Consider the following 24,153-nt stretch of genomic DNA (forward strand, 5'->3'; position numbering starts at 1 on the left):
AGGAACTTATTACATTCTGAAAAGGAATATCTTACAGAGAATAAACTATCACATAAAATTAAGTTCAATTTATTGGGCAAAGTCATAGCATAAAGTCAAATGCAGAAAAAGCTGTCATTCCTCATCTTTCCAGATAATAACTGGAAACCTGAATCTGAAAAAATGTTTGCTCCCTTTTGTCTAGCAATATTTACATTTTCCCACAATAGAAGTCATCTTTAGCAACACTAATAACCTTGATGGATTGGGGATGTTAACATTATTTTACTTTGTCTTTCAGTTATTATGCAAATGATTTCCCTTTGCTCACACGCCTCACTGAAGACAGTGTGACTGATCTGGATCTGAGGAGACTGGGTGAGAAAGTCTTCTATGGTTCGAATAAGGGTCCCCAAAAGGCCTAGGTGTTAAAGATGTGGCCATAGCCACAGTGGAGCCATAGTGCTCCACTAGGAGCTGGGACCTGGAATGAAGTATTGAGTCATCTGGAGTGCACCGTCAAGGTCAACTGCTTTTGTTTGTTTTAGATCCAGAGTTTCAGTGCTGGGGGAAAAAGTTCTCTTTGGGGTCAGGGAGATAGCTAAGAGTTCAGAACCCATGTAAAAATGCTGGCGATGGTACTGGGGAGGTGGCTCAGAGGTTAAGAGCACTTGCTGCTCTTCCAGAGGACCTGAGTTCAGTTCCCAGCAATCACATCAAGTAGTACATAACTATCTGTCAGCTCTAGCTCCGGGGGATTTGGCATGTACAGTTCTACTGACATCTTCATTCATGTGCACGTATGTACTTGCAGACACATGCGTGTGTACACACGTGTGCACACATATACCTATACATAATTTAAAACAACAAAAATTAATCTAAAAAATAAAAAATGCTGGACATGGTGGTGTCCACTATCACCCAAGAGATTCATACTTAGCCCTGGATATATTGAATATTATACAAATCACAAACATTTGGTAATAATAAATCATAAAGAAATTTATTCATGTTGCACCACTCCTTTCATACAAATTGAGTTTTACCATTTGTCAACAAGGAAAAGAACTACATACAAATGAGATGAAAATGCTTATTTATTTTTACATAACAAAATTAAGTCTTGGCTGAATGATTGACACTATAGGACACAGGGCCTCTTCAACGTTTTTCAGTTGATAGGTACTTTGATTTTATAACTGTCAGTACTGAGAATGGTTCCTTGCATAAATATGAAGCACACAATTGCAGAAGTATGTAATGGTCTCATCAGGAATTGCTGGGAATTCTGTTTTACATGGCCCTAATTAGCTGAATGATATTTTCAATGAAATTAAAGTCAGAAATCAAATGGCAATTTTTAAAAATCAAGGTGGCTAACACAATGCAGTTGGAAGATGCACTAACTCAATACTTAGACACCGAGGAATAAGCGCATGGAAATATTAACGTCTTTGCCTTCTGTAGCTAAAGCATTATGCTTCTGTGTGAGCAGAAAACTTTGTATATTCAGTAAAAACATGGCACCTCACGGCATGCCATACTCACCAATCTCGGCAGAGGTTCTTCAGGCGTGCCGGCATGCGCAGGGCTAGGTGTGCATATTCAGAACCAAGGCTTCTGTGAGGTCCTATGATGTACTGTGATGAGGCGGTCCAGAGACACCCTGGATTCACTGTGTGCTTCATTTGGAAAAGGTCAGTGTATTTTCTGTTACTAGAAGAAAATATTTGAGACTGTAATTGATTAAGAGCAGATGCCATTTGGCTGATAATTCAGGAGGCTGGAAAGCCTGAGGGATGGTGCTGGCATCTGCTTATTATCAGGCAAGGACTCCTTGCTGTATCGCAAGCGGGGCAGAGGATTACATGATGAGACTGGGCAAGTACAGACACACTCACGCCTCTCTCCCTCTTCTTTCATAATGACCGTATCTAGACTCTCCCTTCACTCCAAATACTGTCAATATCTGAATTTTGGGATAAAGTTTCAACATGAGTTAGAATCATAGGCACTGGAGCAATGGTTACTAATTATAACCCTCTGTCCAATGAATGGGCACTTGGCTCAATAGGTCCCAGCACCCATATAGTAGGTTTTCATCCTAATGGAAGACTGTGGCAGGATTGGCTGGTCAGTCTCACAGAAGGTTTCTCAGGCAATGAAGACCGTGTCAGTAGCCAGCAGTCAAACTCGCTGCCATGTTCTGCTGAGAATAAACTATTGCTGGGTGACCTAACATAGAGCATGCACCTGTAATCCTGGGACGATCATAAACTCAAGGTCAAACATGGCTACACTGAGCGGCTCTGTCCCAGGAAAAAAAAAAAAAAGCCAATGAGATGGTTCAGTGCGTAAATGCACTTACTACTAAACTCCATGATCTGCGTCTGAAGGACCCGTGTGGTAGAAGAGAACTGCCTCACCCAAGTTGTCCTCTGACCTTCCCACATGGCATGTGTGTACCTGCAAATAAACAAATAATAAATACAAAGCAAATAAATAAGCAAGAGACACGATAAATGGTAAATTCATAATAATGATAAAGTTTTTAAAATCTGTGTGACAAACAAATGAACAAAAGATGTTTCTTTAGGAAGAACATTAGGATGAAGGTTGAGACCAAGTATCTCCTCAGTACAGATAGTGATGTTAGTACCTGCATCCATTCAAGTCTCAGCCTGAGGCCCTAAGCTCTTCCATAGTGGGCTGATGATGTTGGTGGGGGTTGGAGGTTGTGCCTGCCCTGTGCTGCTTGAAGTTATCTGTGTTGTGTGTCTGTAAGATGAACTGAGAGAGTCTAGACATAAACCAAGGGAAAGGAAGATCTGCCTCACTCTTTCTTAATCCCTTCCAGCCGTCTTTCTTCTGACTTCGCCTTTTCTTCCTGTTTCTCTTCACTCATATTCACATCCTTTCTCACCCGGATTTTATTCATCTGTTCCCTAGGAGTCATGGAGAACATTTGACATCACTGTGTGTTCTGAATTCACAGTGTTATAAGGTATAGGCCCCAACCTTCCCTCCTCCTCTATGAGAGTGAATCTGCACTGTCTCACCCATCAGAGGAAAGAATGGTACCCCAAAACAGTCTGTGCTCGAGCAACTTGAGGTTCTAAGAGTGTTATGGATATAGGGATATGGGGTTTCCTTGTCTAATGTGTATCCTGATCCATGGAACAGACTCATGTATATTAGGTAAAAGTGTGCTGAGCTGATACAGAACAGTTACAAATAAAAACAAAGCACAAAACTCTAAGCTTCTCTGGTGATTTTAAGACTTGCCATCCAGGATTTTCCAGTAGATGAAGAATATATAGTGATTTGCTTTGATAGATGCATGATGAAGACATATATATTCTGAGGAAATGGAAATAAATGCATATTTTCAGTGTCTGGACAGTCATGTTACAACTCCCATTTAATGATTCAGAGCCAACATGAGCATATTCAGAGACTGGCAAAAGCTTTTTCTTTCAAAATGTAATGGACGGTCTTGTAGAATACTAAGCTGTTTAATTATGTATCCCTAGCCTTAGAGTAAAAAAAAAAAAAAAATCCATCATCAAACAAGCATGAGATAATAAAACATTCAAAATATCTCAAAGAAATAAGTGGATATTCTGCATTATGCCATTCTGGTGGGAAACTCACCACCAGGGATCTCAAAGGGATGTATCTGGCATGAGGTTAGCTGGAGGCCATCAAGAAACTTGCACGTAAGCATCAATCAGCAAGCTGTGGTTAAGACTGGCTGAAGGTCACACTACAAATGAGCTGGGAACCGGGAAAAAATGATAACTTGCTCACTATTAATATCATAATCACTATGGTGTTGAGAGAGAAGTGGGAATGGATCTGTTTCTGCAAAGCTCACCAGGTCAGAAGAGATCTACAGTGCTGGCTGCTATAAGAACCAATGAGAAAACATCTGTGAGGATGGAGAGAGCCATGCAGACACAGGATTAAGAGAGCTCACTGCAAATCCACCAGGGATTTCACTAGATCCTGAGATTACTATCTGTACATCCAGGAATGTGACTACAAGCCCCTCACTGAGGCCTTTCCAGGTATTCTTTTTGTTTTACAATGGGAGAACATTCTGACAAAAGCAACTTAAAGGAGAAAGGGTCTGTTCCAGCTCACAGTTAAAAGCACCTAGGATGTCAAGGAAGTCCAGGCAGCAGGAACTTGAAGGAGCTAGACATATCACATCCACAATCAGGAAAAACTCAATTCTCTTTTTCTAAGATCCAGGATTCCAGTCGGGGAGTGGTCCCACCCATGGTGGGTGGTTCCTCCCATCTCAATGAGTGTGATCAATATAATCCAGACCAGAGGGTCATCTACTAGGTGATTCCAGATCCTGCCAACTTGACAACTAATATTAATCATTAGAGACTTTAGATAGAATGAGGTCCCCAGCAATTTTTTTTTGTACTGTCTGTCAGGTTTTATTAAGACCCGAGTAACAGAAACCCCTGTTCAGTTTGGCATGAAGAATCTATACTATTTAATGACTTACACTAGGAACAATGCTGTTCTGACTTTAGTTTGGTTTTAGTTTAGTTTAGCCATCTTTTTCTACTTTTTCTTGCACGTTGACTTCTTCCTTGGGTACTCTGCCCTCATTATGTAAAATAGATGTCCTTAAGATCCAAGATGGCTGCCATCAGGCGACAAGATGACCACCTTCGAGATCTAAAATGGCCTTTGGGAAATAAGATGATTGATCTCATGCAATAGGATGTCAATCCCCATGAGACCCTCATAAGATAATTGCCAGTGACAATAGGGAATAAAGTTTCTTCACCCATGTTTAAAAGAAAAGGGACTTGTTTTTCTCAAGAGCAACATGCTCCTTATACAACTGCCCATCAGAAGCCTGAATGAGTCCCCAAACTAATTGAGTAGTTACTGATATGACCTGCCTAAAACTTTCTGTAGGCATGTTAGGAATAACTGAGAGGATTGACCTCTCGTGTGGTCAGCAACAGTATCAGAAGTCTTTGAAATCTTTACTGAATAATTTCATTCATGAACCTTGTTAAGTCTCCTAGCAGACCTTTATCATAAATACTATCATCGTTTCTATCTTACACTTGAGCAAACCTGGGATCAGATACTCCATTCATTTTCCAAAGGTCCCAAAAAGAAAAGTGTGATTATGTTGGAGAACATAAGACTACGTACCTCTAGGTTTCCACCCATCCTTCCCATTGGAAGAAGAGATCCTTTCTGAGCATTCCCTTGGTATGGTGCCTCTGAGGCTCCACAGGCCTCCAAGACCAGGGCTCCTCAGCAGACATTCTTTGAAATCCACCACTGGAATTTCAGGAAGCCTCCACCATCCAACTCTGTTCTCTGGTAAGACAAAGAGACAGAGGTAGGCTCACTGCTGAAGGACCTGGAGCTCCTCCTCAGTTGACTTTGGCCTGAGGACCCCCAAGCTTAGGATGTTTCTACTACCATCCTCTCAGGTTCCTAGACATGAGATACCTCCTCAGTTAACTCTCCAGTCAGTCCCGAGACTCTGTAACAGGTCTCTCTGCACTACCCTTGAGTCCATTCACTCATTGCATCTCTTGTGACAGAGGAATCAGAAATGTCAACACTAGACAAAATAACAAGGCAATGGTCATAGCTAGGAATTCCTTGCCACCTGCCTAATACCAGCTCTCTGTGATTCCCTGCTTGCCTTCATGCTTCCTTCACCCCATGCTAGAAAGTAGTTGCTAGCATTAGCTCTGTTTCAGAAGAAACTGAGGCAGACTGAGGCTGAGGGATCCCCTCAGGGTCTGACACAGGTAAGTGAAAAAGCCAGGCCCTTAGCCTAATCAGAATCGCTGCTCCCTTGTACTGAGTTTAGAGAGCTTCCTCCAGCCTTTTGGAGACATGCAGGGGACCCCTAGTCTGATATTCTCAAGTACACTGGCCTGTGTCTGCTCTGCAGACTCTACAGTACCTTAATATGTTAGCAATGCTGATGCTTATTGGTGCTGTCATGCATCCGGTGAGATGCCAGACCCTGCCTTCCACAAACACTGTATGGTGATACATAGTCCTCACATGGCCCATGGTCTTCAAACGTGTCTTCTCTCACAGCAGTACAACAGCCTGACTACAAAGCCCTGACATTCAATTAGCCATCCATATGTTGTTAGACATCAAAGCAGCTAATTCTTTGCCATAACAAATGGCGCCACAAAGAGCATTTCCGTGTATACAGCGTTCTGCGTGGCAGTCAAATTAAAATTACCTGCAAGCGTAGAGATAAGGACAGAGGCCTAAGTGAGTGCATTGTGCAGCCTTGGGGCTGCCTGCCTGTCTGTCATGTGAGGTGACAAAGGATGGTCTCACATCCTCTGCTTGGCCAGTGCATGCCTCTATCTGCTTCCTACTGTCCCAAGATATGACACATACAGGCACCTGGACACACAGCCCCTGAAGCCTGCTTCCCAGTCTGCCTCACCCTGCAGCATACTGTCCTTTCCTGTGACCTCTGAACTGCCCCTGGTAGAAGACCATCAGAGGCCTAGCACAAGGTAACTAGCACACACACACACACACACACACACACACTTCCCATCTTAATCAAAGCGATGCTCATGCTGCCTCTGCTTCTGTTTCTATTAAGTAAAATGTATTTTATGTGTATGGCTGTTTTGCCTGCATGTATATCTGCACATCATGTATGTGCCTAGTGCCCTTGGAGACCAGAATGGGGGGTCTTATACCCCTCCTTGAAACTGGAGTTACAGATGATAGTGAGTTACCATATGGACACTAAAAATCAAACCAGGTCTTCTGGAAGACCAAACCCTCAGCTCCTCCTGCACCAAGCCTGCCTGGATGCTGCCATGCTCCCACCTTGATGATAATGGACTGAACCTCTCTGAACCTGCAAGCCAGACCCAATTAAATATTGTCATTTATAAGACTTTCCTTGGACATGGTGTCTGTTCACAGCAGTAAACCCTAACTAAGACAAGCAACAAGTGCTCTAAACCACTGATCCATCTCTCCAGCCTTGGCTGCCTCTTCTAAGATGAATATGGGACCTAGTGCGTAGCCATCTACTAAATGGGTAAGTGTAGAGTGATTTAAGTAGTCTGTGATTAATAACTAATGTTGAAAATCGGTATGGTGAGGGTTACTCTTTAACCAGCTATTACCCAAATAAAAGACACAGAGGCCTTGAGGATTGTAATAAGCTTTAACTCACTGAAGTGGTGCCGATATCAACCCTAAGCTACTTTCTCTGCATTCATGCCTTGAACTCCACGTACGACTTCCCAAATTTGTGCTGCTTCTGATTCTTCAAGCTAGCACTCATGGCCACATGCTCATGGTCCGTATTACCCCACGGTGACTTTCTTCTTCCTCTTCCTTTGCTCTCTCTTGTAGTCCCTACCTGAGATGCCAAGCCTGGGAACCTTTGCCCCGCCTACCTCTCCTCTGCCCAGCTATAGGCTGTCAGCAACTTTTATTAACCAATCAGGGATAACGGGAGAACAAGGTTTATACAACAAAGGCTGGTGTGAGTGAGATTCTGTTCATCTTAAGGAAACCAGATCTTGAGGTACAGATTTTAGCCTTTGAATGCACAGCAACAGACCAAACCCCAATAAGTATACGTGAATGAACCCTCAGACTATCAATGACTTACCAGTATACCTACCTCAGACAGACGGGCAAAGGACTAGCTTGCACAGACTAAAAAGCCATTCAGCTAGGGACAGTTGTAAGGTGAGTCCTGTGGCCAAGGACTCAACCCCCAACCATTCTTTTTCCTATCTTCTCTCTCGGTTTTCATCTTCTCAGATGTGGCATACTCTATTCTTCACAATGTAGCTGATTTTAACACAAATCTTTATCAGAATGCTTCTGTCTTTCAATTGCCATGTAGAATTGAGTCTCCAGAGTACATAGCATCGTATATTCATCTGGGATATAACTGGTATCCAAGTTGACTCCCAGAAAAACTGTCACACTTAAGTCTTAAAAGTCTGCACCCAAAGGTCTCTTTGTAATGTTCTTTGCTCAAACTGTATGTGTATTTGGACACGTGAACACATGTGTGTACATACATAGAAACTTCTATGTCAAATGATAAGAAAGAGGAAAGAGAGAGTTCTGCTGTTGTTAAGCATGTGTCACAGACACAGATGAGCTAAATTAGCCACCTAAGGAAGTGGTCTAAGCCTCAGACTTTACATGTATTTCTAAGACTCCATTAGGATCACAAACAGAAGAGGAAATCAACTACAGTGGTGTGTGGAGAGCTGTTTGATTTGGAAATTAGGCTCCTTAGATGACCTTAAAGGATAATTGTCCAGACCAAGGGAAAACAGTCTTATGACATCTGAAGCATGCATTGTGTCTACATTCACCCATCCTGCCCTGAAGGGTTACTTTAAAACAGAGAACATGAAGAGCCATCTCAGTTCCCATCCCACCAGCTATGGTCTATTTTAGGCTACAAGAGTCTTTAACCCAGGCTTACATAAGAGAATATCAAAGTCAAGCGCTCTCTCTCTCTCTCTCTCTCTCTCTCTCTCTCTCTGTGTGTGTGTGTGTGTGTGTGTGTGCACGCACATATGAATTCATGCATGTACACATGTGTGCACATCTATATAACATATGTTTATATGTATGTAGAGACCAAGGATCAAGTTCAGGCATTTTTCTTCAAGTTCTCTTTCCCCTTGCTTTAGGGGACAGAGTCTCTCACTAGCCTGGATCTCACTAAGTAGCAGGCTAGACTAGTTGGCCAGAGAGTCCCAGGGATTCTCCTGTCTTTGTCTTCCCTGATGTGGAGTTACAGTGTATTCCGCCATGCCTGGCTTTTTTCTTGGGTTCTGGGACTCAAATTCAAATCTTCATGCTCACAAGGCAAACCCTTCACCCACTGAGTCATCCCTCCATCCCTATAGCTTGTTTCTTATTCTCTGTGAGGCCATTCATCCTTCGGGTCAAGTTTCCCTAAAGTTCACACCAGACATAGACAATGACCTTGACAGTGCAAGCATAGAGAGTTCAGTGTAGCCACTGAAGTAGCTAGTGCACTTGAAGTGTCCTTTAAGCCTCCTGTGTCATCCCATACACAGATTCTTACAGCAAAGTAAAGAATCTTTCACTGGTCCTCATAGCACCCAATTCCTATAAAACAAACTGGCAGAGCCACAGTTTGGTGACCATTAAGAGTAGTCATTAGTCTGCAGCTTTCAACTAAGGAGACTTGTCCTTGCAATGGCTCTTTTTGCTAATGGGGAATATTTGTATTCAGGAACTGAATGCTTGCTTTTTGAGATTGTTTCCTGGAGCCTCTGACTTGGCCTTGACTCTGAGGAGAAGAGGAAAACACATTCTTCACTGAGTTGCAGGCTGGGCCCTGTGTGTCATCATCCCTAGTATCAAATGTGGCCTTTTATCTGGGGCTTGGGCAAAAGGAGAAGGAACTGACTGCTCCCTCCTCTGGGTCCTTGACACTCTTTGGTCCCACACTGTGTTCATGCATACCCAGCCTTCAGTATGAGTGTGAACCAACTCCCCAGCCCCCAAAGGCAAAGCTCAGGGAAAGACAAGGCACACTAGGGATGTTCTGAAATAGGCAGGGACTTGATCTCTTTCTCACTTTCCCTTCTCTGTGTGTATTTGGGGTGGGGGGTGTCCTGGCCCTGTAAAACCACTGGACTCAGGAAGATAGCTGACTCATGATCCAGGAATTTTTCTCTGTTCCTGGAATACCCACAGAGAAAAGGAAACTAGAATCTGGCATCTTTCTGAGAGCCAGGGGCAAGCAGGGGAGCCAAGCAATGGTCCTCCTTCCAGGACTGCACATGTGTTTGCCTCCTGGGGGTGTGGCTGTTCATTCTGCCTGAACATGCTGGGCAAGAATAAAGCATAATGCAATCAGCATATGTGTCTAATATGGACTCCTGGAGAGAGGGCTTGTGAACAGGGAGTGATTTTTGGTACTGAATCCAAAAGGTAAGTAGTACTTACCTTTTAAACAAGATGTCAGTAGGTTGGTGCAATCATCTGAATAGGAATGGCCCCCATAGGCTCATATATTTGAATGCTTAGTTGCTAGGGAGTGGCACTATTTTTAATTTTTATTTATGTATATTTTTATGTGTATGAGTACTCTGTCTGTCTGAATGCTTAAATGCAAGAAGACGCCATTAGATCCCATTATAGATGGTCATGAGCTGTTGTGTGGTTGCTGGGAACTAAAGGAGCAAGCAGCCAGTGCTCTTAACCACTGAGCCATCTCTCCAGCCCTGAGTGGCACCATTTCAAATGACTAGAAGGTGTGGTCTTTCTGGGGGAGGTGTATCACTGGAAGTGGGCTTTGAGTTTCAGAATCCCATGCCAGGCTCAGAAGCTCTCCTTCTCTCTGCCTGTGAATCCCGATGCAGCTCTCAACTACTTCTCCAGCACCACGTCTGCCTGCATGGCTCTGTACTCCATCATGATGATAATGGACTAAGCCTCTCAAACTGTAAGCCAGCCCCCAATTAAACATTTTCATTTTTAAGAGTTGTCCTGGTCAAAGTGTCTCTTCACAGCAATAGAACAGGAGCAAAGACAAGATGCAGGCCCATTTTCCTGCATATCAATATCCCATATCACTCACCAAGACAACTGTCCAAGATCAGCAAACAGCCTGTGCTTTGTTAAAGAAGGAGGAGACCTTCATGAGCAGCCTCTGCAAAGGGATGGATCAGACCTCAGAACACTGCACTGGTGAGATTCCGTTTTTAAAAAAGAATTATACACGTAGACTGGCATAAATGTGCGCAGAGATAGAGTCTAAATCGGACAGAGAAAACCTCCAAAAGGAGAAGCCATGGCTTTGCATTACAAGTGGTGAGGCTGGGACTTGGGACACGGGACACAGAACTGGTAAATTGTTCCTTGTATTTCAAACTTCCATACAGACAGAAGATTCTATGATAATTACATACAATTTTAATAAACTGAGTCTCAGAGTGATGTCCTTTATGAATCATTCAAATGCTAAAATGGTTTTCAAATGCTACTAATTAAATGCTATTATAACACAAAGGCAGAGTTATACACACAAGAATATGGACATAGGTCACCTACAAACCATCCAGAGTGTAATGATCAAAGTTAAAACAACTCATTCTCCCTACCCCCAAAAAAGGCCAATATGACATTTTGAAATGCATAATACCCAGATCGTGTTGTGACCGTCTGGCCACTGAGGTCTTCCAAAGATGCTACAGAAGGGGCTCATGGGGGCACTTTGAACTTTCCTAGGTGAGGTGACATTATGTGATTCCTCAAGCCTGGTTAGACTGTGGGGACAAATTACTCACCAGCTCTTGCTGACTTGTCTCAGCCTGAAGGACCAAGGGTGACACCAGCTGAATTAGTAAAATGTGGGGAAAAAAAAAACACATTAAGTTCCAAGTTTTCCTTTCCCACCCCAACTCCCAGAATGACGACTCCAAGACTACTTAGGTGTGGTAAGTTCTTCCTGGAGAAATTGCTTTGTCAGAGGACATGAGAATTTTCTATGTTGGCAGATCTTTCCATGGGATTGAAAGTTGAATCCCCCCCCCCCCACCCAAAGGTGTATGTGTGAGGCTTTAGACTGTTCACATCCTGGTTTAAATATGCGGTAGTATCTTAACTTATTTAACCATTTAAACTATTCTGTCTACCACTTGGTTAGTTACCTCTCTTCAGTCCCAGCTTGCTTCTTCCTTCTCATCTCCCCAATGTCTCCCTGAGTTCATCTACTGCTGGTTTACGTCCATCTCCTCTCTGCTCTCTTGAATCCCTCTTTTATATGACACTATTACCCAGAGTCTTTTCTCTTCCTCCCAGGAAGCTCATTGGCCATCGGCTTTTTTGATTGACAGGTGATGCTTATAAGAAGTTCTCTCTACAGTCAAATTTCTTGTTACAGTGATCAAACACCCGAGAAAAAGGTGTGGAAAAGGGGTTTATTTTGTCTTTTGCTCCATCATATCGTGGAAAGCATGGTGGCACATCTTCATCTATAGTCAGGAAGCAGAGAGTGGCAAGAAGTGGGGCTGAACAGGACAGCCCCACAGCCTGCCATCGGTGGTCCACTCCCTCCAGCAAGGCTCTACCTCCTAAAGGTTCCACAACTTTCCAACCAGTACAACAATCTGGAGACCAGCTATCCAAACACATGAGCCTGGGGGGAGGCATTTCACATCAAGCCACAAAATTAGAGAAATTTACCTTTGCTGCAAGTCCTTTCCAAGGTGGAACTCCTTCCCGTGTCCATTTTCCTCTTGGTGAGCATGCTGGAGACCATCATGTCTCCCACAGAGCAGAAGTGAGCTTGAGGAAGGCAAAGCCCTCTTGCTGGCCTTGAGCAGCACGTCCAGAAAGCTTCACAGCTGACAGAAGAGTGCTGGCTGCTTCTGGTTCCGTCTTTATAGAAGCCATGTAGCTGCTTTTGGGGGGTGCTGTTGCCTTTACTCAGCTGAGGTAACTGGAGCCTCCATAAGAGACATGATCTGCCTTGGTTTGTGCCACTGGGACCAACGTGGGTTCTTAGCAGCCTACTACCACATATTTAAGCCACGATGTGAACAGTCTGAAGCCTCACACATACACCTTTCGGTGGGAGGATTCAACTTTCAATCCCATGGAAAGATCTGCCAACATAGGAAATTCTCATGTCCTCTGACAAAGCAATTTCTCCAGGAAGAACTTTCCACATAAATGCAGTCAAGTATGAAAGGATATATGAATGCCTATATGTGTCCCAGAATCATTTGCATCAAATGGACATTAAAGATGGTCCCTCTTGGAGTACATTCTATAGGCTTGGGCTTCCTCTAAAAGGTGGTACAAAAGACAGCAGCCACTGGAAAGGAAGACCTACCATACTCTCTGCCCTGTTACATCTTCTTGTTTTCAGCCACTGTTTTCAGATTGCCTGCTTAATTCAGCTGACTCCCACTCTTCTGCATCGTCTATGGACTGAGAGTTGCTTTGCTATCTGAAGAGTGAGAAATTCAGAGAACAGTGAGCGGAACATGTTCCCAGGGATGGATGAATGAAATTCACGTGAGAGCTGTAGCTGGGTTATGGATTCTCATATTAGAACAGACTCATACAGATCCTGTAACTTAAACCTCTGCCCGGCTCATGGCTTCTTTCTGCAGACTCCAACTCTGACCCTCAGTTTGGACCTGTCTACATGAGTCATGGTGCTGGTTTGGAACGTTGGTGAGGAAGGCACATGAGAACACCTCTGGCTGTGCCTGACACATAGTGGGTGTGTCTGGTTTGATTGGATGTGAATAGTACAGAATGTTAGCTGAGGACAGAGCCTGCATACTCTCCGGTATTCGGTCCTTGTCATCTACTGCAATCATTCCCCATAGTGCTGTCTAATATTCCACCATTTAGAATCTATAACGCACTTGCCTGAATATTTAATCTGTTTCTGTGACAATGCATGCAACCATAACTGCACACAGGCATAGGTACACACACACACACCCACACACACACACACACACACACACACACACACACACACATTACTTTCTTGCACATCATATGTTTGGGTTTTTTTCAAGTGTTCTTGCTTCAGGAGTGCAAATAGTCAATCAAAAGAAAGAATAAGCTTTTGGTGGGGTAACTCAGCTAGGTGTTTCTGCCAAACCTAATGACCTGTGTTCAGTCCCTGAGACCCATGTGATAAAAGGAGAGAACCAATTCCTGCAAATTATTCCCTGATCTTCACATACATGCTGTGGCAGATACATGTCCCCTAAACAAATAATTGAATGTAATAAAGAATGTCAGTTTTTTGGAGATGGTGGGGGGCATCTCCTGGATAACATGCTAGTACGACAGTGATGTTCTAAGACACCTGACCGAAGAGCAAAAATCTCAGCAAAGAAGGGAGTTTTGCTGGGGCTGGGGGATCACAATGGCTGAGAGACACTGGGGAGGCAGCACCCTCCAGCCTAGCCCAGTGGTCCCCACTTGCAGCCTCGTTAGTGCCCCGTGGTGCCTAAGTGAATGCCTTACAAATGTAGGACTTCATTTCCACCTTCTATCTTAAGTTGCACCTCCTCCTGTTGAGAGCTCTAGGGCCACACCACACCAGTATAGATCTCAAGGGACTGGTCTTGAAGCCCCACTTCAGGACCCAGCTAGTCTCCACTCAGAAAAGTTCTTGAGGGAGCCACTGTGGTCTGTGTGGGGAGAATCCTAGTGCCCTGTCACCATGGGGTTCCCTCATGAAAGGTCTTAGAGGTAACTCTGGTGTCATAGAGACAACAAATTTGCCTTACTACTTGTCATGACTGAACCCAAGTCTGAGCCCCAGCATCCACATAAATCTAGACACAGTAACATTCATTTGTAATTCCAGCATCCCTAAGATGAAGAGGAGGTGGTAACAATAGAACCCACAGAAGCTCACAGACCAGCATCAGCGAACAAGAGACCCCACCCCAAACAAGGTCAAGGTGGAAGACTACAAGTCCTTCCAGGGTTGTTCTAGATGTGGAGAAAGAGACATCTGGCTAGGCCTGTCTCAGAGTGGAAGAATGCAGTACTTTTCAGCTTATGTTTCTGAGAACGTAAAAAGAGGATTTGGTCCATGACTCTATCATGGGTCAGTCAATTGAGCAACTCTTTCCATAGGTGCCAAAACCAGACCTAAAATGAGAAGAATGAGGCTTCTATATTTTCTTGTACATCCATGGTTCCTATTATGCTGCTTGTCTGTATCCCTATCTGTCCTAGTTAGCACTAACTGTCACTTTGACATGGCCTTCAGTCATCTGAGAAGGGAGTCTCAGTCAAGAGATTGGCCAGAACAGATCATCCTTGCTATTTATTATAGTGATGAAAATCTGAACTAAACATATCCAGATGCTGATGGTACCCAAATATCAGTCTGCCTACATTGTCAGAGATAATCAAAAGTTACTATTTCTAAAATTGAACTCTTCTTTCTTTCTTTCTTTCTTTCTTTCTTTCTTTCTTTCTTTCTTTCTTTCTTTCTTCCTTTCTTTTTTCTGACAGGGTTTCCCAGGGTAGCCTGGAACTCATGCTGGCCTCAAAATTATAGCAACCCTCCTGCTTCAGCATCCCTGAGTATTAGGATTACAGGCCTGAATCACCACATCCAACTTTTTCTTTACACTCCCCCCACCAGTTATATTTGTTTATTTATTTTGTGTGTGCATATGAGCTTGCCTGAGACCAAGGTGTGAAGGCCGGAGGACAACCTGGGGGCAGGTTTTCTCATTCTACCATGCGGGCTCTGAGCATCAAACTCAGGTTGTCAAGCTTGGCAGCATGATTCTTACTTGCTAACCTATGAACACACGCGTGTGCACACACGCGCGTGCACGCGCGCGCGCGCGCACACACACACACACACAAAACCCTCGGGCAGGAGGGCTCTCCGATAAAGAGTATCTCATATCATCTTCTTGAAGAGGGATGGCCTTTGTAGCTATAGAGACAGTTTCAAAGCTTGATACCTATCTTAAGCTACTAGTAAATAATACTTTCTAAAAATTTTTATTTAATGTGTGTGTTTGTGCATATATGCGTGTGCATGCCTGTGTGTGTGCACATGGGAGAGACTTTCAGAAGTCAGTTCTTTCTTTCTACCTTGTCTTTGAAGCAGATATTCTCTCTCTCTCTCTCTCTCTCTCTCTTTCTCTCTCTCTCTCTCTCTTTCCCTCCTTCCCTCTCTCTCCCCTCTCCCCTCCCCCCTCTCCCTCTCCCTCTCCCCTCTCCTCTACTCTCTCTTTCTCTCCTTTCTGCTGTTGTGCTGTATATAAGAGCTTCTGTCCAGCAAATTAGGGCTCAAGCCTCAGTCCTCGGGCCTGCGTGGAAAATGATTTTTCTTCTTCCTACCTCCCACCCCCACTGAGCATAATATTTGATGGACAGTTTCTTCGACAACTAATCGATCAGTAGTGCCAGGTGTGCCAGGTGTCGGGGTTTCCATCTGAAGCTGAAGGGGATTGGGAGTGCGCACAGGCTTTGCAGCGCCCCCCTGGCTGCCTTCAGTTCTCTTCCTTTCCCTGCCTTGGGGCTGTTCCGGAATGTGAAGCTGAACTCCATTGCAAGCCTGAAGGCTTTCTTCTGCCCACTCAGACCATGGTGGCCTCTCTTCAGCTCTCCCCCAAATCTCAGAGTCCTAATTCATTCTCCTTGCCTGACTCAACTTCCACTATGGGCCCCGCCCTATTTCTTTCATCCTTTGCTAAGAATGTTTCAGTAAGGAAGTGCTTTGAAATATAATCTGACCTACCCTCCCAGATCAGGCAGTGGGAGCTTAAATATAGAACACGTCCTGGGGATGGATATTTTTATAAGCATCAGAAATGTTAATTTGCATTCTTTGGAGACCTCAGAACCACCATCCGCTGTGTGGATTTGTGGACTCCACTCCATGCTTTGGACCAGCTCCTGCCCCTCTTCATCTGAAGGGGAGGCCTCTTGGCTTTGCACCAGGACAGGATGTTTCTCATTTCCAGACAGATGCAGATCAAAACTCCAACCGCTGGCATGTCAACTATGCCCTCATTTTAAAGTCCCTATTACCATCCAATTGGGACTTGGTGAGAGACATTATTTAGCTTCCTAGCAGCTCGGTGGAAACTATGTGGAACTAAGAAACTCAAGCCCCTACCTTAAACTTCAGCAAAAACTCGTTCCTCCCCATTGCCCCATCTCTTCCCCCTTTAGAACAAAACATCTTTTCTTTTTTTCTGTCATATAGGAGCTCTGAGGGCCCTGAATTCTAAAACGAGGAATCAAAGGAGTGTGACTTTGCTGCCTTTTGGTCTCTCTGTGTTTTCGTCATTCTCCTTAAAGCACCATCACAGATAAACCATAATGGCGTTAAAAGTAATTCTAAAGGAAGATGATAGTGTACCATTCAGTATTCTCAAGCTACCACAAAAGATCCAGGGTGCTGGCTTAATTTGCATGACTCCAACCCAAAATATTAGTTGTTCTTTTCCAGAGGAGCAGAGCCTCGATTTGACACAGCACCTTAAGATCCCAGGAAAGCGTGGAGATATGGCATAGTGGTAAAGTACTTGCCAAACATGGACAAGGCCTTGAGTCCAATCCCTAGCAGCACAAGAAATCAAAGCACACCCTTCCCCCAACCCCAAATACATAGCATTGTATCTGCAGACATCTAAAACACCCAAACCTCACTGTGTTAAAAACTAATAATCATCAGGCACCCAGCATGGTGCCAAGCCTCATAAACAGGCCACAGACACCTGCACCTCTGAAAGAGAAAGAGGAAAAAAGGCAAGTGGGGAGGGGGGCAGCATTAGCATATCTCTGGTGTTGATTTGGAAATCCTGGCTGCGGGTTGCAGCAGATGCCCGAGCAGCATAAATCCAAGTAGCGTCTGGCTGGGAAGATGCTTCCCGAGGAAGGACGCTCAACAAAAAAAGCACCTGATTTAAGCTCTCTTTGGGATAAACGGTTGGAGGTTACAATTCTGTAGCAGAACCATAGATCAACTAGATCTGGAAACCGAGGTGGAGTGGTGGCGGAGGGGGGCTGTAAACACCCACGGATTGGTCTATCTGACTCGCTGATTCTGGAGCCTGTATTGCTCAGATGAGCTCAGGAGAGTTGTCCTGAGAGCTATGGAAACATCCGATCATTAAGAATTTATTTTTAAAGCATTAGTAAGAAAACAAGTTGCTTTCTAGTGAGGGCCCAGCTGGTTTTGTTAGTGCTATATATCTGGAGAGCTTAGAGCTACCCAAGCTACAAGCTTTAGCCATTGGCTGTTGCTACCGAACTAACCATCAATGCTCAGTGACTTTAATCACCTGTTAAGTTACCAAGAGTCTACTAAAATCTCAGCTCTATTTTAGATTTCTTGCGGTCAACTAATGGGTCAACTGTAAACTGACAGGGTTGCTCTCCTGAAAATGAGAACTCTCCAACACAGAGGGGAAGCGCCAGCTGTCTCCCAAGGTTTAACTCACGATTCTTCCACTCATTTCTGCCACACTCTGCTTTCTCAGGCGAGGGATCAGAAAAGCGCAGACTTGGAAGATGGAGAGGCAGACTCTGCCCCTCCCAGAGAGAAAGCTCCTACGTCACATAGCAAAGGCCTGCTGGTGCAGCAAGCAGCTAAACACAGCACTCACTGCTTTTATTGTTCTCATAGGACCTCCTCCTGAAGTGAATATCGTTACTTTAATAACTATTTAATGGCTGAGGAGATGGTTCCATGGGTAAAGTGCTTGCTGGAAAACAGGACCAAAGTTTGGATCCTCACTGTCCACATAAAAGTTGACATGCCTCTGTAACCCCAGCACCAGGGTTGGGGCAGAGACAGGAAGAGCGCAAGGACTCACTGGCCAATCAGTGGGGTAGAAGTGGTGGACTTCATCTTCAAGGGGAGAACTTGTCACAAAAACTGAGGTGCAGAGTAATACAGGAAGACACTAGATATCATCCTCAGGCTTCTGCATGCACATACATACATGGGTACATGCACCTGTGCATATATGTGAACACACAAACACCACACACCCCCATACAGATACATACATACACACATACATACATACATTGGTACATGCACCTATGAGTATATGTGAACACACTCACACATACACCACACCACACACACTGTATACATCCCACATACACACATACTACATCCCCCCACATATACCATACACATACACACCACACATACCATATATATACATGTATAACACACCCACACAATACACCATACACACATCCATACACCACACATACACAACTTAAAAATAGCTAGAGAGATATAGAAGGAAAGTATAAGTTTAGGTAACTTATAAAGAATCAGTGTGGGGCTGGAGAGATGGCTCAGCGGTTAAGAGCACTAACTGCTCTTCCAGAGGTCCTGAGTTCAATTCCCAGCAACCACATGGTGGCTCACAACCATCTGTAATGAGATCTGATACTCTCTTCTGGTGCGTCTAAAAACAGCCACAGTGTACTCATATAAATGAAATAAATAATAAATCTTTTAAAAAAAGAAACCAGTGTTCATGGAAGCTGAAGGCCAGAAAAGCCAACGTCAAGCAGCGGATCTGATGTCTGGAGCAGCTGCTTCCCGCTTCTTCACAGAAAGTTTCCTTATGAAAGATACAGACCCAAAGCCTGAGGGCTCCACACTTCCAACCCAATGGCTTCCGGAAGCCCGACCACCAGCAGCACTGCACTGCAGATATGGGAGAATCAGTCAAACCACAGCCTGTGCTGAGTGGGCGGAGTTTATTCTGCATAAGCGTGCTATTATACACGGATCATGAGGCGACAGCTTCTTACCTGCTTCAGCTACGGTGACTGTCCGAGGGAGTGTTATTCTCCGTTTGGCATAAATCCATGTGTCTATAAATTTGCCCTTAGCTGACATGAGGTAATTCAGAGTCTATATTTATCCTCCATGATATGAATATTCATAATTTTACTGTAGACATTTCAATGCACTTAATTACAGGCTGTGGCCCCAGGCCCCACCAGGGGGTTTTATATAACACATGGTATGTGCACTGAATATCTTTTTTAAACCTTTAAACTCAGAAATCTTAAACACAGATGCCTTAAGGTTTTCGGCTAACGAGTCTTGTATAAATTTATTGACATATAAACTATAAATAATATTTGAAATGGGTATCTTTAAAAATCTCTAGGAACATCTTCAATGCCAATCCCTACTTTCCCTGGTACTTAAAAATATACAGCCAACAACTCAATCCTATCCTCTCTCCAAAGCCCTACTGACATTCATTGGGCCATCAAAAAGAAGGAGGCATGACATAAAAGCAGAACCAGTTGGAAAGAAGTGGGGGCGATAAAAAGAATGGGTGAGGGACAGGGTATATGTGATCAAAACATATTACATATGTGTATGTATATGTATATATGTGTTGAAGATTAGGGAAATTAATTATGTATAAGTAACACACAGTAACTTTTAAAATGAAAGGAAAAATGGGTAGAACTTAGTTTCCCTCCTCTTGCACATGAACTGGACCCATGAACTTACTTCAACTGAGTATAACACAATAGGAGAAGTGGTCGGTCAGTTACAAGGTTAGGTTATAGCCAGGCAGCATTCTCTAACATCGATGATGCTCTTTTCTGCCCTGGGAAAAGGCTGCTGCTATGTGATAAGCTGCCCAGCTGAGGTCATGAAGGGAGCCTTCACCATCTATCACTGGGGAATGCAGGCCCTGGGGTCAACAGCCCCCAAGGACCTCAGGCTTATCCATGATCATGTGAGTTTACAAGTGGATCCTTCAACCTCAGCTGAGCCTTTAAAGGAAATTCCAGCCCAGGGCTGGAAGCCTTTTGAGATAATAGATAATAGATGTTTGTTGTTTTAAGGTATTGAATTTGGGATATTAATTCATGTGTGTTCATGTGTACAAATGCACATCTGTGTTTGAATCAATCTGCACATTTGTTTGGATGTTGAGGCCGGAGATTAGCCTTCGGTGCTATTCTTAAGGGGACCTCCACCTTGTTTTTAAACTGTCTCCCACTGTCTTGCCACTCAGCAAATACTCTAGGCTCTTCAGTGAGCCCCAGGAATCTTCCTGTCCCTGTCTCCACAAATCTGGAATTACAAGTATACACCACTATGCCCAGGATTTTACATTAGGTCCAGGGCTCAGGCTTAGGGAGGTTCCCCTGCTCCCAAGGCAGGCTCTGTACTGAATGAGCAGTCCCCCAACACCAGCTCTCAGTGCTCGGTGTTTTGGTGGTGGTGGTGGTAGTGTTTGTTTGTCTGTTGTTTGTTTGTTTTACCATAGTCCCCAACCTTTTTTCTCAACACCCTTTCAAGTAAAGCCTCTTTTGTTTCAGATGTCTTTGCTATTTACCTTCCTTTTGGTGAGGGAGGAGCCAAGTGGATCTATTTGGTATTGCTTTCACACCACTAAACACAGGCTGGCTCAAGAACAATGGCCATAGAGTCAAGGATGGAGTGGGAGGAAGGGAAACTCTTATACAGGCAGGCCCAGCTAAGCCAAGAAGGTTTGAGCTCAGTATTAACAAATAACTTGCAGTGCTTCAACATGTCCAAAGCTCAAAGAGGCAGCCTAGAGTCCTTCCTCTCCTTCTCTCCAGGTGAATACCAGGACTCCTAGCTCTAGTCTCTAACACACCCCTCCCTCCATCCTCAGTTACTGTCAGCTCAACATGTCCTCCCATTTTCTCTACCTGCCCTCATGAGTACATTCTAAACTCTAAGTGTTGGGAATAAGTGGAAAGGGGACAGTTTAGAGTCCATCTTTCCCCCAATATCTTAAATGAATCTTTACACCTATGGTTAGTTTTAACTGTCAACTTGACAGAACCTATGACCACTTGAGAAGAGAGCCTCAAGGAGGGAGGGATTGCCTAGATCAGATTTGCCTATTGGTGTGTCCGAGAGAGGTTGTCTTGATTCTATTCATTGATGTGGGAAGACCCAGCCCACTGTGGGTGGCACATTCCCCAGGCTTGGGTTCTGAATGAGTAAAGGAAGAGAGCAGAGGAGTAAACATCCCGTGCTCATAACTGTGTATGTGACTATCCGACTCAAGTGCCTGTCTCGCTGTCTTCTCAATGGTAGATGGTAATTTTGTAATTTACGCCAAATAAATTCCTTCCTTCTGATTTTAAAAGATTTGTTTGTTTTTATATTATGGATCTGAGTATTTTATCTGTATATGTTACATACTGTACACCATGTAAATAATGCCTTATGCTCACAGACATCAGAAAGAGTTTCAGATTCTCTGGAAATGGAGTTCCAGATAGTTGGGAGCCACCATATGGGTGCTGGGAACTGGACGCAGGTCTTCTGCAAGAGCAACAAATATCCTCTACCACTGACCTGTCTGTACATTCCCAACTCTTACTTTCTTAAATTTTCTTTTGCCAGAATATTTCATCATAGTGATAACACAGAAAATGGGACATCTTCCAAACGCACACACACATACATACACACACAGAGACACACATGCACACACACACACATGCTCACACAGACATATAGATCACACACAGGTACACATATACACATACACACACATGCATATACTCATATACACTCACACAATACACACACATACCTACACACATACCACATACACCACATATACATATATACACAGATACACATACATGCACATACACGTACACACATATGCAAATGTACACATACATATACATAAATACACACAGACCCACAGACATAAGAACCAATGGTTCATAGTGAGATTTCTACTCCTCCTCAGTTCCTTCAATAAGGTAACATAGGTGTCTTAGTTAGGGTTTTACTGCTGTGAACAGACACCATGACCAAGGCAAGTCTTATAAGGACAACATTTAATTGGGGCTGGCTTACAGGTTCTGAGGTTCAGTTCATTATCAAGGCAAGAGCATGGCAGCATCCAGACAGGCATGGTGCAGGCAGAGCTGAGAGTTCTACATCTTCATCTGAAGGCTGCTAGTGGGAGACTCAGTTCCAGACAGCTAGGGTGAAGATCTTAAGCCCACAAGATGCTGATGGGTCCTGTGGGTTGGCTCCTCTTAGGATTCATTACTTTTAGCTCAACACAGGCTGTGCTGATAATGACAGAAATATATCCATTAGTGTTAGGGGACCCCACTCCCCAAATCACTCTGAAACGTGGGTGGACTCTCAGTAAGGTTGGAATTGTGACGTCTACAGAAGTTGGTGGTTTGGGAAGGGGATCAGATGATTTGTAAGGAAGAGATGCAATGAGGCTAGGCGCTGCCTGGCGACAGATTTGAGGGAGACCTCAGGAAGAGGAAAGAGACATGTTAGAAAGATAGTATCATGTCCTGCCTCTTGCATGTCTCCCTTTGTCTCTGGATCAGTCCTGAATCAGAACCAATATCCCTACAAGTTAATGAGTGTTGTAAAATGTGGTGTGTTTCCCTGATGTCCTGGTTTCCCCCCCCCCCCCCCTGAGGAAGAAATAGATTTTATGTTCAAGGTTAAGAAAGAAATGTTGAAATACTGTATGACTGAATCAACAAGACACTATTGAGACCTAGGCAGTTGGGAGTGACCTGTTTGCCAACCAGAAATTCTTTTTGTTCTATCTGAGAATGGAGGGGAAGCTTTTTCTTGTAGTCCTCAGGTCTGATTGTGTGCTGGGACTCTCTGAAAAAAAAGTCAGAAGGATGTCTGAAACACTGTTTAAGCCATGGGAACTCACCCGCACTTCTCAGTAGGGTATATCTTATGTCACTGGGACTGAAGAGATGGCTAAGTCGAGACCCCTTTGAGGGTCAAATGACCCCTTCACAGATATTTACTTTATGATTCATAACAGTGGTGAAAGAAATTACAGCTATGAAGTAGCAACAAAAATAATTTTATGGTTGGGGTCACAGCATCAGGTCACACCTGATCCCTGGCATTGTCAAAAGAGGGAAAAAGCCAGCAAGCTTTTCAGTACCAACACCCATTCCAAAGGCAGAGACCCCATCCCTTCTCCCATGGGAGTGGCCCATCATGGGAAAAGTATTGTCACCTGCAACATAGAAGCAATGCAGGGGCTGCCGGGTAGACTGGTGTGGTCATCCAGCAGAACCCTTTTTAGAGAAAGGATTAACGGACAAGCCTTTGGGGAGGAACTTTCCCCAAAGGAAGAGAGCCAGGAAGGTCAGAGGAGGTCTTACTCATCAGGGGAAGCTGAGGCCAGGCTTCGTGACCCTGATCCAACCCACACATTCAGCCAGAATTCTGGAGAGAGAAGACTGAGCCAAGACAAAAAGAGATGTACTCATCATAGAACAGTTTAGACTTGAGGTGCAAGGAGGAGAAATGGCCTGGCACCCAGGAACCTCAACACTCTTGGGGTCAGCATACCAGGCTGGCTGAGCAGCAAGAGTCAAAGCAGTGGGCAATGCCTGGCACAGGAAATAAGGTAAGACATAGGAAATAAGGGTCCTCTGGAAATAAGAGTCTCTTGGCATTTCTGGGCTGGGAACATCAGATACTGGGAATGGCCAAAAGGTGTGGGCGTTAGTCAGACCAGGACTTAGCTTTTAAGTTACATAAAGCTGCAGGGGGCATCCACAGTGATGAGATCCCAGGATCCCCCTCGT

The 24,153-nt window shown here is 44.1% G+C and overlaps 1 long non-coding RNA gene across 7 annotated transcripts in view; it reads right to left on the minus strand.

Moving 5' to 3' along the window:
* Positions 1-966: 966 nt before the first annotated feature.
* Gm34194 overlaps positions 967-24,153 on the minus strand; it is a 36,434-nt gene continuing 13,247 nt past the window's right edge. For 4 of the 7 annotated variants that reach the window (XR_003947921.1, XR_001779082.2, XR_003947920.1 and 1 more), the window contains 7 exons: positions 22,418-22,638; positions 12,232-13,000; positions 11,334-11,381; positions 10,625-10,696; positions 5,176-5,346; positions 2,351-2,448; positions 967-1,698 (listed from right to left, as the gene is read on the minus strand). This is a non-coding gene — a long non-coding RNA (predicted gene, 34194). Of the gene's footprint in view, positions 2,449-2,641; positions 3,760-5,175; positions 5,347-10,624; positions 10,697-11,333; positions 11,382-12,231; positions 14,987-22,417; positions 23,204-24,153 lie in introns of those variants that run through there. The other 3 variants (XR_003947919.1, XR_878357.3, XR_001779077.1) reach the window with 3 other exon arrangements.

This window comes from Mus musculus, chromosome 1, assembly GCF_000001635.26.
Source record: "Mus musculus strain C57BL/6J chromosome 1, GRCm38.p6 C57BL/6J".
Classification (NCBI taxonomy): Eukaryota; Metazoa; Chordata; class Mammalia; order Rodentia; family Muridae; genus Mus; species Mus musculus.